General features: G+C 36.9%; 1 long non-coding RNA gene across 1 annotated transcript; it reads left to right on the top strand.

Moving 5' to 3' along the window:
* The first annotated feature begins 14,659 nt into the window (after positions 1-14,659).
* On the top strand, positions 14,660-16,802 carry LOC146450578 (uncharacterized). Its single transcript, XR_014860276.1, has 3 exons — positions 14,660-14,813; positions 15,154-15,219; positions 16,630-16,802. It is a non-coding gene; the product is annotated as an uncharacterized LOC146450578 (long non-coding RNA).
* The last annotated feature ends 460 nt before the right edge of the window (positions 16,803-17,262 follow it).

Below are 17,262 nucleotides of genomic sequence, written 5' to 3'. Positions count from 1 at the left end.
ACTGCCATGGTCTGAAATGGCTTTTAGCACGGTATTGGCATGGAGGATGGTTGTCCTGTGACACTCATACACCGGGGGGGAACCTGCTGTGCCCCTTATTCTTGTTCAAATCAATGGGAATGTAATCTTTCACTGCCATGGTCTGAAATGGCTTTTAGCACGGTATTGGCATTGATGGTGGGTCTGATTTTTTAGTTCTTCATGGATAAGTGAGCCAAGAAATCTACCATTAAAAGTTTTATCTCTCTGTTCGTTTTACTACACTACTATTGGGTGTGAGATTGACTGAGGAACGTTTTATTATAAAGTTGGGGCTGACCGAACGTGCACGGTTGACGAGCATTTAATTTCACGGAGATCGATCCCTAAGAGATTGCGTACGGTTCACAGAGTAAACAAGTCTCTCAGATTCGTTTTGGATAGTAGCCTTGCCAGAACTGTGGCTCTCTCTCTCTCTCTCTCTCTCTCTCTCTCTCTCTCTCTCTCTCTCTCTCTCTCTCTCTCTCTCTCTCTCTCTCTCTCTCTCTCTCTCTCTCTCTCTCTCTCTCTCTCTCTCTCTCTCTCTCTCTCCCTCTCTCTCTTAGATTTCTTCGTTCGATTGTCGAGTGTTCGTTGCAAGCTATTTTTTTTCTTTTTCTTGATTACATAGGTTGCAGTCCTATATATTTACATGTGGAAAACATAAAAGTCAATTTTCATTGAAATCGAGGTCGAGCGATTCTGTTTATTAGATGGGACGAGCGTGCGTTGTGGTTTGACTGTGGTACAAGAATGAAGGCTCCCTTTGCATTGTGGGTAATGGCGGACTTTTTTGACGGGGAACACACAGTCCTGTGCTTTGTTAGAAATTTTATAAGTCTAAAACCAACTCTTCATTTCCGCAGTTCGAACACGACATAGCTTGGCAAATGGGCCACAACTCGAGGTTTAGCCGGCTAAACTAAAGATTACCGTGGACAGGAATATTGAAGAGTTGCTGATAAACTTTCCGCCTGGATCGATCCATCAGCCATCGCCAAAGGTTTAGTGCTTAAAAGCTCTTTCAACGATGGAAGGATGGAAGACACGTTTCGTTTCTTTGAAAGGTGCCAGTGACTTGCGGATATCCGGACTTAATGATGCCCTTCAATCACCAGGCGGTTAAAAAAATCAAAAATAACTAAGCCACATAAATACGACATCGAACCGCTACGGATCTTCATTAACATAACCAAACCTTCCCGCCAAAAACGACACTATGGTCCTGCCAAGGTTATTCTTTTCCAGATTCCCTCTTCCTTTCATCCCTGGAGGAAACTAGGCACCCACAAGGATAACTAAGGCAAGTTTTACCGTTTCTTTACACTTCCAAATGAGTAAGTCACCATTCAAATCTTAACTCTACCTTTTACTTGTAACTTCTGGACCCGGTTGTTCAAAGAGGGGATAACTCTATCCAGTGGATAAGTCGCTATCCAGCAGATAAATTGTACTCCAACCAATACGTTGTATCCACTGGATTAGCGAGTTATTCGCTGGATACAGTTATCCACTCTTTGTCAAATCAAATTGTGATAGGCAATTCATGATAGGCCAACTTAAGTTTTTATTCAATATAACAAATATAAAACGTTTCTTTAACATGTCACAGGTCACAAATACAGCTTACTGTGATAATTGTATACAACCAGGCTAAACAGAGTTTCCTAGCCCTAACCCCATACTAAAAAGCTAATATTTTGGGATTAGGAGATGTTTACACTCTTCTTTAGATGCAAGTACGACATTGATCTGGGAATGTGACCTGAAAAATGTACCTGCCCAACAATAAATGCATCTGTTGTTCATTCCCAACATAAAACAACCAAGCATAGTTATGCCCAGAATTTGTATAGTGTGGCAATTCATTAGTTCCTCACTACACTGCAGGCTGCTCTGTTGTACGAAATGGTCTTAATTTTTGCAGAGCCTGAGGATGAAATTCTAAAGTCTGAATATCCAAACAAAAGCGAGCAAGCAGTACTTTCCCATACTGTTATTTGCCAGTCTGTACAAGGGGGTTCTAGAATCTGTGGAAATTGGAAAGTGGGCCCATTAAAATCACAGCTACTGAGCAATACGTTCCTGTGGCACTGTTCATTGGATAGTATCAAGTGATTCTAACTTTAGAGGTTGTTGATAAAATCCTTAAGTGCAACCATTTAAATAACAGCCACTGAGCAGCACTTCCCTTTGTTGCTGTTTATTATGCTGCATCAAGTGGTTTTAATTGTTTGAGTCTGTGAATAAAAGTTCTAAAATCTTACCATTTAAATGTTAGATCACTTTGTGTAATGCAACAAGAGGAATTAGGGAATACCATAGAATAACCTGCAATACATGATATGGAACAACATGACAAATTAGCAGCTACAGTGATTGAAAATTCACATCCTATGAACAACAAAAGTTGTGCGAGGCTTATAACTGCTTATATGTTATAACATAAACTAGGAAAGGGGGTTATACTCAATACACAAGTAGAAATAGAAAATCTGTTTAAAGCTCTTATATTCCCTGAGGTCAATTATCCACTTCCAGTGTTTGTGCTGGCATGACAGACTTAAATAGTATCCAGTGCTTACTCAGGCAGTGTTTTAAAAGGCATTTTATTTTAGAGCCAGTTGACATACAGTCAACTCTATCGTAAGTGTCAACCCTTGGGGCACAACAAAGTGGTTGCTTACGGTGGTCGCTTACGGGAAAGATCAACAAAATAAGCCTAATACTAGCTTGATTAATTTATTACATAAAAATATTACCTTAGAAGCTAAAATTAGGCAAATAGGAACTAATTAATTTGATTTTTGCACATCTTCTGATGAAACTTAATTTGTATAACATTTTGGAACAGATCACTGTAACAATTCCTGTCTAGCCATAAGTTCTAATATTTTTGAACATCTCCTCTGTTTGTAAACTGTTATTATCTGTCAGCAGTCTAGGGAAGTGTCGTTAATAATTGAACTTTTGTCCCTTCTGAGTAATGATTTACAAACAATCATACGTGATGATGTTGGGTGGCGGCTTAACGAAAACAGAAAACAAAAGAATATGTGTAATTTATGGCCTAAAAAGTGGTCGCGGTCCCTTAAGAAATTTGAGTGGTGGAAGCTTATTACGAGAGAGCTCTTGAAACAGTATTTAACTGAGAAACAAAACAGTTGTTTATGAAGTGGTTGCTAACAGGAAATGGTCGCTTAAAGGGAAGTGCTCGCTATGAGAGAGTTGACTGTATTAGAAAAATGCCACCATTTAAGCTTTTTAATAGAATAGAATAAAATAAAAAACACATGCATCCACTATATTCCTTTTTAAATTGCCAGCAATAAAAGAATCATCTAAATGGCTTTGATGTCAGTCAAGCCAAGTGCCTAGGATAAATATACTGAATATTATTAGAAGTTATTTCAATAGATTGGTTTCTTGATATAAATTAGTTCTTTTATGTTAGATATTAGTTATCTGTTAGTTATTCTAAGGGAAAATTTATTGATGGATTTGTCTTCTTTCAGAGTACAAATGGTAAACCTGAGTTACTAACATGGAAGAAATCCTCACCTGCGGTATGTCCAGTAAGAAAGGAGAGCAAGGTGTTAAAAAATAATAGTGAAAAGTGAATCAGTGTTAATGAATACATAACTTCTGTGAAGTGTGAGTTTTTCATGCTCTCCCTTGCAGCTGTCATGCTCTCAAGCAAACTTGAACTTGCTCCAGTGTTCTTGTAACAATGAACAGTTGTATGAAAAGGACTTATTGAAGTCAAGTTCAGTCTGTAATTCTACAAGTGATTGTCCTATCTGTTCAATTTGGAGAGTAATTATTAGTGAAGGTGGAAGTTTTGAACATATAAATAAATTATGATGACAGATTGATCTGGATGGCTTGACGAACCTGCATTAAATATACACAATTCAAGCTTTTTTAAAAAAATTTCTGGACAAGGAAAAAACAACAATTGTGAGATACATGATACAAAAAAATTATTCTGAGTACAGCTAATGACATCTGCTGTACATTACTTGTATCCACTATTCTGTAATCCTTGTTCCAATCTCAATGAAGAGAACAAAACTGCTACAAAATTGCTGCTTTTAGGTCCTTTTGGTAATCCTTGTTCCCTAGTCATTGCTGATGATAGCTAATAACATTCAAGAATTTTGATCTCGTCAGTCCTTAATAACAATTGTTGCGCTTTGCTCAATTCAGGTGATCATACTAAGGACTAAAGAAAACTAATCCAATAATCAAATGGTCATAAATTGGCAGTTTGATAGCATTTATTCATTAAGATATATTTCTGCACATGACAGTTGTTTGGATCTAGATGTTGGTTACAAAGACAGTGATAATGACAGAAATCTGTCAAAACATGTCTCACAGAACAAAAACTGTGATTCTCTTTTAAGTAATAACATTGCTGTCATCCAGCTCTTACTGTGCAGTTCCAAAAACAATATCGTTACTCATCCTAAGGAAGGTTTTTTTGTTTTGCACCCTCCCCCCCCCCCCAATTAAATTGCAGTTTATATCCATACTTGCTTCTAAAACTTTTCCTTTTTTAGACCACCGTCTGCCTAGAAAATCCAATGACATTACCAGAGGTGAGTAGGAATTTTTTTCTGAAACTGCATAATTATGTGTTCTACAACTCGTAGTGATTACCCTTCGCATTTGGCCAAGACATTCAAAAGGTAAAAATTGTTACTTTACTATTCTGATCTTCAAACTGGTAGACAAGAGGAATCCAGGTTATTATAATAAAGTGCTGACAACCTAAGCCCGGAAAGAATAAGTCTTAATTTATGACCACTGTATGGTAAACGCAAAAGTCAGTTGCTAATTAAATTGAGTAATAATCAATTAAATTTATATTACTGTGTTCATTGTCACATAAATTATCATCAAATTTGCACGTTTTAGAAACATTTAATACACAAGACATCCTATTTGCATTAATGTATAAATAAAATAATTACAGCACTCATACTTTGACTACAACAGTTATGGCATGAAAAATATGCCTAAACATTTGTCAACAAGTTAAAGTCACTTTTTCGACACATACTTTACCATAAACAACAGAGTAAATTGTTAAAATACACCTCATTTGCTTATGACTCTAAAACAAGCTCAATGATCCCATTTTTAATACAGAACTGCAGATAAAAATTTTTTTTGGCAAGATTGCAAAAAATTATTCAAAAGAGTTCAGAGCCACCTTAAATTTTCTAAAACTTATGGTGGAGAATTATTGTGAATTAATGGTGAAAAATTATTGTGCAGACGAACACTTAGGTCACACTTAATGCGACCTACGGACACCGTCGATCTGGCTAAACAAGATGGCTTGGTTTACAGGATTCCCTATGAGTGCGGAATCTGCATCGGGGAAACAGGGAGATCTATGCATCAGACTACACCGTGAGAAAATGTTAATACACTTTTTATTATTGTATCTACCACAATGAACAACAACCTCTAAGAAAATACAAACAAGACACAATAAAATAATTTAAATTTGTTTACAAAGAAAAAGTTGTGGGAAGACCGAAAAGAAACTAGAATGCTTGTTTTATTTTATTTTATTTTTTTATTAGCTTTATGTAACACTAACAATGCAATACTTACCACTACTAACACTAATTGTGATAAGGTACAGTACTGAAGTACTTATAGTATATGCAGAGTGGCAGTGTACGAAGTTGACTTAATGACGAGGAAATCAAGCAATAAATTTAGAATGCTAATTTGAAAACTCACTAGAAACATACAACAGAACAATATTGAAACCTGTCACTGTGGTAGGTTGAACTGCCAATTCAAAATAGAATCCTCCTTGCTGACATGAAAATCGGCATTAGTACAATGCAGAAGAGTACAAACAAATCACAACATCAAACACATAACTAAATCCGAACATTGCAAGTGTTGCCCTGTCTTTATATCCAAGATCAGTTGAATAAATGTCTCCTTCAAGTTAATGCCTCCTTTGTAGGGTCAATTTTGGTCTTAAATTGTGATTTCTAATCAATCGTATGATTACAGACCAAATTGAACTCCACTCAGTTCTATTACCATTATTTATAGCAAATTCCAGCCAAATCTTGAAGTGAATCATTCTCCCATCTGGCACTTTGGATTTTTCCTGTTGAAGTGAAACTTTTTGCTTGCTTAACATTCTTAAATGAACAAAAAAATCAGCCGTGTAATAAAAGGAGTGTTTATTCTCCAAACAGGCAATATTCTTGTGATTTTGCTGACAAAACTAATGGCTGGTTTGCTGTTTTACAAGATATTTTTTTTGCAGTGACACCATTTTTAACTCAATACCACTAACTTCAAAGCAGTCTATTTAAACTCAGTTTTTTGGTCCATGTTCATTATTTCCCTTGGAGTTTTTGTTTTATTTTAGGATTTCCCTTGGAGTATTATTTTCTAATTTTGTCCCATTTTGCTTCAATAAAAGAACATTTTATTCTTACCTAAAATAGTCAAACAAAATTAAGTCTCACAACACTGTTGGTTGGCATTAACTACTGACACGTTTTTCTTGCATGTATTTCTAATTATTTTAGCATTTATTTCTGACAGTCTTGACAATGAACAAACAGAAATTCTTTAAACAATAGAATGTAATGGTAAATACTAAGACATGTGAGTATTTTCACTGAAGGTCCTTGCAAAGTATGTTTGTTAAGAGGCTGTCTAACTAAGAATATTGGCCACGTAATTTGGATCAAAATTTTAATTTCCCTAAAAATTTCTCCCCAAAAAAAGGTTGATATGCAATAAAAGAAAACACAATTCTTTGGTTTTTATTCTGGATAATAGTCAAGATTTTGAGGCGAATGTCATCGATACCCGAAACCCTCAAATTTACAAGGGCCTTTCATGAAGCCAAAATTAACTTTCTTTCGGATGCTTGCTGCCTAGCATATATTTAGAATAGGAACATAAGAATTACATCACTGATAGAAACCTCTTAATTTTCTTAAAACAGATGGTAAAATCAAACCAGAGTATGTCAAATTACTAAAATAACAGTCTCTTGAACAGGACATTGTCAACGCCATTTGCAAGAGCTGGGCTATTAGTGGCACAAGAAAAACTCAACTTTCTTAAAATTCTGACTTATTCTAAGAACCTCCAAACATCTAATAAATTATTTCTATATTTTCAATACAACTTGTGGATGAGTAGTCAAATGCACTGCACAGTCCTCTTGCATTTCAGTGAGACATTCTGTGGGAAAGTGCCCAGAAGCCAAGTCAACGTGTGTTGAAAAACGCCAGTGAGAATTGCCGTCTGGTATGTAATATGATTGCCCCAGAAAGCGGAGCTGAATTATACAAAGCTGTTACCTCTCAGTATGGAGTGGAGCCTTCTTCGGATCTAGAAGCACTGATAACAGCCTGCAGAAATGCAAATACCTTGAGTTTCAGGACACAGATTCTTAGTATTTATACATTCAGGTATACCATTCCTGTATTAAATACCTGAATGCGTAAATACTAAGGATCTATGTCCTGGAAGAGGGTTGCTAAATGAAACAAAGGTGTTTGAAATAATAATTTTAATAAAGTTTAAGTGGGGCGCTAATGTTAGAGGGACAGAGCGGGAAGGTGGTATTTGCTGGAATAAGAGAGGTAAAATAAATTAACCACTATGGTAAAAGTGTGCATGTTCTCTGACAAAAGAGTACAGTACATTTAGGCATTACCATCACCTCCCACACTCCAATCCACGTAAGTTCCATCGAGTGTCTTTGTAGCTGTTGGTACTTTCTTATATGGCATTGATGATAGTTAACTTGGCTTCCTACCTGGCATTCCTGGTAAACAATTTTTTCCTTCATATTAATGACAATGCAGAAACAAATATTTCTACTTTAATAAGTAAAGACACCAGTATATTACATTCTTGTATATATGACCAACCTTTCAGCACACATATATAGTACCTGTTGCAACTTTCAAAAATAGGAGGCTCCTCTTCTGAAAAACTTTCCAGTCAGTCGCCTTCTCCAGGTTCTCCTTATGTTTTTTTTTCTACATGTTGTAGAGATTGCTTAACCAAATTACACAAAAAACAAGGTAAATAACCATGTGCGTATGTAACAGAAGGACTGTACTTTTTCGATCTAATTTCTACAGTGATACACTGTCAAGTCTGAATAATTGTATGCTTCAAAAGTAGTATATATGGTACTTACAGGAACCCACTTGTGCTATTTCACCAACAATGTGTAAATCTCCCTCGAAGTTTGAACTTGATTACGATAATTTTTCCTTCTTCAAGTTTTTCAACTTCCCTTTATGCTCAGGATATTGACACGTTCTGGGGGCCTGCCAAGGCTGTCTCTGTGTTTTGGGCTCACATTCATCTTTTTAACATTGCTTGCAACGACTAGGTCGATCTCAGTCACATTTTCGCGTGACAAGTGACATCTGCGAAGGTGATAACTAATTTCACGCGTACATTCGCGGAGAAAAATTATTTCTTCTTCGCTTCTATTTGGCCCACAATGCCTGTATAAGATTACAGAAAAAGAGATTTTTCTCTTTGGACATGGTCATACTAGCATATATTGCTTTGCAAGCATCTTTAAATCGATTGTCCATTGACTTACGAAGTTTGTTGATGCGGTCAGCGGGAGTACTTTGAAAACCTGTAAGTACATCATGTCCCCATACATGACGAACCTACCTGAAAACGAACAAATATGGCGGCTGGTTCTTCAAACTTAATTGCTCGATTTTCTTTCTTCCTTTTGACGCTACTGGTGTATTCGTCAACTAGAAAAAAATGTTGATACGATGACCTGCACTCGCTCATCGGAATTCCTCAGAGACATTGAGTATTTTGGGATAAAATGACAGTCGCACAAGACTAGGGAATTCGAGTCACAACAGTCGACCGATGGTTTCCGATTCGGTGAGTCCTCACACTTTCTTGTGTATATAAATGTTAAACAATACCCCGACAATAGTAATTAGTCACTATTTACAGAGGCATTGCCGCGTCAAATTCACCGCGGCTTTCGGTTGCTTTGGGGTTTGCCGCGGTCGCGGTTTTCGTCCCACCGCGGTGAATTCGCGGCAATCACGATCGGCAAAGACGAGGTTTTACCGCGTGCAAAGGGTCCAATAGTTTCGAGCGGTACTGTATATTGTCATTTCTATTGTGCGTGAACATGAAATAAGCACTCATGTGATTGATAAAGATCTCTTTAGAACTGATTTCAGACAGGATAGAGAAAACGGTTTAAATAATAAACAACCAAACTAGTTTTTCTTCACGGATTCGTGCATTGGTTGAGGTCACACTGGAGAAATTTAACCATGGTAAACTCAAGTTTACCATGGTTAATGGCACTGCAAGTGTGACCCCCAATTTTCAGTTTACCATGGTAAACCTAACTCTGGTAAGTTTCCCTGACAAGAGCGGCAAGAACAAAGTTGACTTGACCCCAGATAAGAATCTAGTTACCAAAAAAAAGGTGGTTACATCTCTTGTCTATCTAAACTATGCTTATTTTGTTGACAGTTTGTCATCTTTTTGGACAAACGCAGGAATTACAATACATTTGTGGATTCATTTTTTATAAACATGAAATTAATTTTCCCGCTCATTCGCCCGTGTGTTTGAGTCCCTTTCAACGAGCTGGCAAATGAAGTCGAATGTTTCCCGTGTTACCCTGAAATGGTCTTTCCAAAGTGCTCAAAGGAGCCGGTTATTATACATTTCCTCAAACCATCCCTTTGGTCGAGGGTCTGCACACTCTTCTTTTTCTGTGTGTTTGCCGTCTACGGTTAATTAATGAAACCGCTGCACTTTCTTTGGTCCCAAGTTCTAAATAGTTGTGTGTAAGAGAAGGAAGCGAATTCTACGTGCTCGTCTAAGCAGCAGAATTAAAAGCAAAATGGGAACAATTGAAAATACAACTCTCTCTTGTTGATCCATAATTTTATTATGCGCCAAGTCATAGTTCTGTAACTTACAGCCGATATGAACTCACGCGACATGTCAACATTTAGTGTACTCGTCACGTGTTAGTTTACTGATTATGCGAAAAAGTGCACATGGAAAGCGTCAAATCTCTTTTTTTATGACTTTCACAGCTTTACTACGGTAAATAGGTGGTTGCGCAATTTACCTTGGTAAAGCAATGTTTACCATGGTAAAGCCTCTAGTGTGACCTCAGCCATTGTCATCATCTATCCCGATTTCTCGCCCGGAAAAATCAATAATTTCCGCCTCCCGCCATGAGAATGACAAACTTTCCGCTTCCGGCCCATTCCTAACCTGGCATCTTGCATCCTGCCTTCAAATTTTCTTTCATCCCGCATCCCGGCAGCGAAAAAATGCTTATCCCGCATCCCGCTAATCCATTCTTAGGCCCTCGTCTGGTAAAGGGTTCAATTGTATTGTTAACTAGGATAATTGTACAGGCCCGCAAATGATCACCCGACCAGAAATGATCCCCAAATTGGACCACAAATGATCCTCAGAAGGGAAATGATCCCTAAATTGGACCGCAAATCATCCCTGATTGCCTTACCATAAATATAGAATGGAATGGACTTAAATTTTGACATTTTTGACTGCTTTGCATGCATTTTCACAGTTTGTGACATCAAGTAAGGAATAGACCCATGCCCCTTAACAGCTCAGTCATGGGACAGATGATGGCTAGATTTCGTAACTTTTACAGCCTTTAAAGAGTCAAGATTTGGTTGAAAAAGGCGTCAAGTAGCGCAATATCTTTTGAACAGGTGCAAAGATTTAAGAGAAAAAAAATTGGGGGATTAGGTGCACTTTAAGTGTGGGTGTTCTAACAAAATATGCAGTTTACCTCTGATGGAATCAGATTGTGCAGAAATCTAATGCTATGAAGATTAAATAAAAAAAGGTATTCTTTCCTCAAGGGTCTAACTGCATACTAAAGTTTTGACAATTTCTTTTGGAAACATCCGTAATAATGATTAACAAATCTTGCCTTTCACAGCTTAGAGTTGCAGTACATCACATTTGTCTCCTACTTTACTGAAATTCATTATTCCACTTTAATTGGGATGTCAACAGAATATTTGTAATTGCCATGCTAAACTCAAGCTTTTAGTGATGTTATATGTTTCACTTTCCAGATCAATGCTCTGAAACGTGTTCACCGCAATTCAATGGTTGGTCTCCTCAAAAAAAAGTTGAATTAACAGCTGGAACTTGCAGAGAAACAACAACAACAGAGAAATCCTTTTGACCAAGAATTAACTACAAACAAGTTCAAACAACGACGGCAAACTAAATAATAATAATAATAATAATAATAATAACAATAATAATAATAATAATAATAATAATAATAATTTCACACGTGTGGCCAACTCCAGAAATTGAGCCCAAGTCATACTATCCCTGCTCTCCTAAAAGACATGACAACCTTTTTCATTAATTGATTTTAATTATTTTGTCTAAGAGTGTAGATGTTGGTTTGGTAAAACATTGTTATGAGTCAGTGCACGTGCAATCTTCTGTTGTCAAAACTCAACATGCAGTGAAAAAAGACCAGTCTGCTGGCAGGGAATGTGTTGGTTATGTTTGATGTAGGTTCTCTGAAAGTTTTTCACAAAAACCAATGTTTCCAAATTTGATTTTGATCTGAATATGGGGAAACTGCATGTGATATGGCTCTCCTGCTGAAAAACAAATTCATTCCATCCCTAGATCTTTTGAACCAAATTTAACTTTATTTGACTTTCAAACTCAAAACGTTATATCTGATGTGGAAGTTTGGAGATTAAAAGGATTTAAATTTCCAGTTGCAGATTATTGTTATTAGCATTATTTGTGGGCCTTAGCAATTCAGTTTTATATTAACATTGAGGTATTAATAAACCTTCTGTCTGTCTGTCTGTCTGTCTGTCTGTCTGTCTGTCTATCAAATTGTCATGGGCTAGGAAAATCTGTTCACTGTGGCTGAGTCCACTGTCTGCTGTATCGTGTAATTTTGCATGAGGTGTACAGTCTATTGATTCTTTTCCTTCTACCTTTTCTACGCAACTGCTATCAAATTAATCTGCATTGTATATTGCTTTTTTTTCCCTAGAAACAAGAGGAGCTGGAAAGATTGATGCGTCTATCACAGGAGGAAAAAATGTCCACGTTAAGTAAAACAATGTTTTTATGACTTCAACATTTTAAGCTAGCTTTACAACACAACCTGTAACACCAATAGGGCATGGCTGGGAGGTAATTATTAGCTTCCAGCCATGTTTTAAGTATATCCTCCCCTTGCTCATGACAGAGAACGTTATTCCAGATATCATTGGTAATTGAAGTGTACTACAGTAACAGTTGTTTTTATCCCCTTGTGACAATTGTAACCTTTGTTTTAGGAGAGCACTGTTAGTAGGGTTTTCGTTGCTCAGTATAACCTTCTTTTGATTTCTATTTTAAGGCTAATGAATGACTTAAACCCTTTGTTCAAGAAGGGCGCTAATGATTTCGCTTACAAGAACTTGCGTCCGGTTAGTAATCTCCAATTTGTGTCCAAGATTACTGAAAGAGTAGTATTTGACCAAGTATACGCCCATGTCATGAAAACGAACTGTTTCCCGAGTTGCAGTCGGCTTACAGGAAATCACATAGCACTGAGACGGCGCTGGTTAAGATAGTTAATGACATCTTACTTGACATGAACCGTCAACATGTGCCTTTGCTTGTATTACTTGACCTTAGCGTTGCGTTTGATACGGTCGACCATACCATCCTCGGCTCTTACGCCGTCTCGAGACATCGTTTGGTGTAACTGGAGATGCGCTCAAATGGATCGCCTCCTATTTGTCAGCTTGACCTCAACATGTTATGATTGATGGTGTACTGTCTGATAGATTTGATTTGTCATTTGGGGTTCCTCAAGGGCCGTAAGGGCGTGACTGATTGTCACCCACTGTAAATTAAAGCTGAATGAAGATAAGTCTGAGTTCATGCTCATTGGAACTCGCCAGCAACTTAGCAAAGTTAGAACTGACAGCCTTATGGTTGGTGACACGCAAGTAAAATCAGTCAGTGAAGCTACGAATTTTGGTGTCTGGTTCGATTCTAATTTCCAGTTTCGCAGCCATATAAACAAAACATGTCAATCAGCTTTCTTTTCGCTATATAACATAAGGCGTATAAGAAATTATCTGCCTTTTGAAGCTGCAAAGTCATTGGTGCAAGCTTTTGTTATAAGCAGAATCGAATACTGTAATGCGGTGTTATATGGTTTGCCTGCCATAGACGTTAATAGGTTACAACGCGTTCAAAACGCTGCCGCCAGGTTACTGACCAAAACACCACGTTATTCGCACATTACACCTGTGATGATTGATCTCCATTGGTTGCCAGTTAAATCTAGGATTATTTTTAAGGTAAATTTGATGACTTTTAAAGCTCTCATTGGCCTAGCGCCAGCATATCTTAGTAATATTGTATCATTCAAAGCCAATTCTAATTATAATTTAAGATCAAATTTTAGTAATTTATTAGCTCGCCCGGCAATTAGATCTGCCAAGATCACTGGGGACAGAGCTTTTTCGGTAGCTGCCCCATTCTTATGGAACTCTCTTCCGGAAAGCCTAAGGGCTGTAAGTAGTGTAAATATTTTTAAGAAACAACTGAAAACTTATCTTTTTAAACAAGCATACTGTTAATTGCGTAAGCATTTTTAGACTATGTATCATATAGATTTTTTTATCGCTTTTTAATTTATTGTTAAATATGATTTTGTTCCATTTTGTAGTTTTAACTATCATATTCCGAGCAGTTTCTTTTAGATATATATTTTTAAATAATTGTAAAGCGCATTAGATCATATAGATATAATGAATTTTGCGCTACATGTATATAAGTATTAAATTTGATTTATAAATTTATTTAAGGAAGGGTCAAGACAGTCATTACCAGGAAGAGTTAAAATTTTTGTCACGGCAGCATCAAAACAGGGATGAACTTCAAGGTTTGCTATTCTTTATTATACAGTTGAAACTATAAATTAAAATTAAGGAAAGGATACCGTCACTGAGTTTCCATATAAAGGTTCAGGGAGGCCTGGAAAAAAACTCTAAGGCCCGGTTCAGACGCCGAACTTTTCATGAGCCAAACCTAATACCCCGAATTAAGTACATGAAAAGTACGGCGTCTGAATCAGTTGAGAACGGCTGTTTCAATTGGGAACGGCTCAGCCGCTCTTCCCCCCTGGCTCATCCGGGAATTTAAGCTTTGGAACGGCTTTGCTTCAGACGTCGAACTTTTCATGAGCCGAACCTAATGCATAAATTATTGGGTTCAAGAGTCATAAAATCGACTAAAGGAAACGAATACGTTCCTGTTTAGTGGTGAGACAATCAGTCAGAGTATTCCTGTTTACTCATTAACATAAATAGGTCTTCGTTTTGCACACTTTTGCTATCAAAAGGAATAAATTTTTGCTGTATTCTCTTCTACTGTGTACACCTTGTTGAACGACTTATGGTATATTATGGTATATTGTGAATGCTGAACTGGGTCTGACTGAGTCAGTTTAGAGAAGAAGGGATTATTTTGACAATAAAAGATGTACTGAAACAACGTCAAAAAAGAGGTGTCTCTGCTTCTGGGCTTCCTAACATTACGTCATTTATTTTGAAGGAAGGATGTCTTAGACGAACGGGACCCATTTTTTTTTTCTTTGGCAGTTGGTTTGGACGTGAGTACTACCTATTCACCTTGCTACACTGGAGGACAGTCATACCTCACCGTGAGTATATTTAGTATGTTCACTTTATAGAGGCTCTGACGCTCCGTGTTTAGCACTGCACAAGACGAATGCAGGCATTGTTTGGAGATTTAAATTTAAAAAACTGGACGCCTTCGTAAAGTGTGGCCAAATATTTCAAATTCATCGGCAGCCTTCGTTCCGGTATTCAAGGCTTTTTTGTACTGTGTAGTGTGTATAAACGCCTGTTTTCGCAAATGTAGAATCTGCTTAGCTCACTTTGCTATGTAATTTTCTTTGTTGTTGTTATTGTTTTGGTTTCTTTCCTACACATTTATATCTCAGACTTGGTTTATTTATTTATTTATTTATTTATTTATTTATTTATTTTTAAGATAAAGAGAGAACCACGATTAAGTACTCCACAAACTTAAGAAGAGTTGCGTCCAATTCAAATACAGGTACGTCTACTACAGATCCACATAAGGATTTCTCCAAAAGGAGTTGTTTGATTAAGCTTGCAAATGCTTTAACTATGAAGCAAATTTAGGGCTCAAAATGTTGCACCAAATTTGCAAGATTCCACACAGTAGGTTCAGCAACCTAACACCGTCTACTGACTATTATTCCTTATAGTTATTAACACTACATTTTCCGCTCGCATGAAGGATCTGCAGTCATGATTATTCAACATATCCCTATTATCCCAATTGTTTATTTTTTTAATGTTGTTATCCATACCCCTTGCACAGTGTTATTCCTATTAACGCCATAAAGATATGTTTTAACTTAGAGCCGGTAAAATCCAATTAAGGAGGAATGTCCTTTTTGCCGATCGTTACCTCGTTGCCCTGCAATACCCTTGTCAATTCCGGACAATGCCATGGCATGTTTCTTATTCCATCCATCAATCAATTAATCAATCAATCAATCAAGCAAGCAAGCAATCAATCAATCATCCTTTATTTGTACATGATTGGTAGTAGTAAGGTAGTATAGTAGTATAATAATATATAAATCTTCCTGTGACTGTGTCAGAGCTTATTAACTGTCGTTGCTGTTTATACACACTAGAAAAAACAGACTCCGCTACAAGGAATCCGATGTGCCAAGAGTTCCTTGTAGTCACCGCTGTTTCAGTAAAGAAATATATCCTTTGAAGACAACAGAATTGTACAAATGAACACAAAGAAACAGCAGATACAAAAAGGAACATGCCTGGATACAAAGTAACTAGCCTGCTTGGTACCATAGTGGCATACAATTTTATGTCCTTAAACACTTCTGAAATCAATTGAAGGTCAAGCCATTCTAGAAAAAATTGACAAAGGTTTTCAACTGTGTTATGAGCATAATTCAATTCCAATCCTTATTTCGTAATGAATTCAATTTCCTTAATATAACGCAAATGTGGCCATGACTACTGCAAGCAAGGTGTTATTTCAAAGGCCAAGAGGAAGAAACCAGTGGTAAGATCGGGATCATTTTTTTTCTGTATATTTGATTACGTTTGAATTAGTTGAACTTTGGCATGTCAATACTTGATTCTAAACTTAATGCCAATAGGCAGTAGAGCGACTTTCGATTGAATGTCGGAAGGAATTTGCGTTTGCTTTAGTTTTACTTTAGTACGTTCTGTGATTGGTTGGCAAAATTCCGGCCACTTTCTCAACCAGTGCGGACAAAGCCCAAACCAATCGTGCCTTTCTTGCGAGTGTTTACCGAGGCTTGGCGCTGGTTACGCGATTTGCTTCGAATTATGAATAACGTTAGTTCGGATTGACCAGAGCAATTACGCCACTGCATTGGAAACAACTCTATTATAATGAACACTGTTACCTTTGATTAACTTACCATCGATTTCCCCTTAGATTGAACAGACTAAAGAAGCAACGCGTTTACCTTTACAGTCTACGCCAAGTAAAGGTAACTGATAGATTAACGGCTAACCACTTTATTTTCACGGAACTTCTACCTTCCCAGATGTCTCAATAATAGGTCCAAGAAACACCCCATTATCTTGTTTTAATCTGGGCTTCCTCCTAAGATTACGTCGCGTCATGTAGCAATGGTACCGCCCAAGGTCATGTAGCAATGGTACCGTCCAAGGTAGAGTCAATACTTTTTTTTTTTTAAGTTAAACTCTTTTTTTTTTTTTAACAAATTTTATTCATTAAAGACAATACTTATAAGACAATACTTACAATACTTAACGTATAAGACAATACTTACAATACTTATTAATATACTCACGTACAGTACTAACTAGTACTACACTAATACAATATTAACAATATAGTTACATTACTTACTAACCTTTTCTTGTGTGATACAATTCTTTTCTTTAGCAAACAAAAGAAACAAACGAACAAAACAAAACTAAAAAACGTGAAGACGGACAAAAGTACACATATCTTCGTAGCCTTATAGCACAGGGGTTCACGTTTTCATAAATTGCTTTAAGTTGTTATTTTTCGCAGCAATTGTTTGCAGAATAGTTAGTT

The sequence above is a fragment of the Pavona decussata genome, unplaced genomic scaffold (genome assembly GCF_977016875.1).
Source record: "Pavona decussata unplaced genomic scaffold, jaPavDecu1.1 SCAFFOLD_441, whole genome shotgun sequence".
Classification (NCBI taxonomy): Eukaryota; Metazoa; Cnidaria; class Anthozoa; order Scleractinia; family Agariciidae; genus Pavona; species Pavona decussata.
This window is presented reverse-complemented; position numbering and strand designations above follow the sequence as displayed.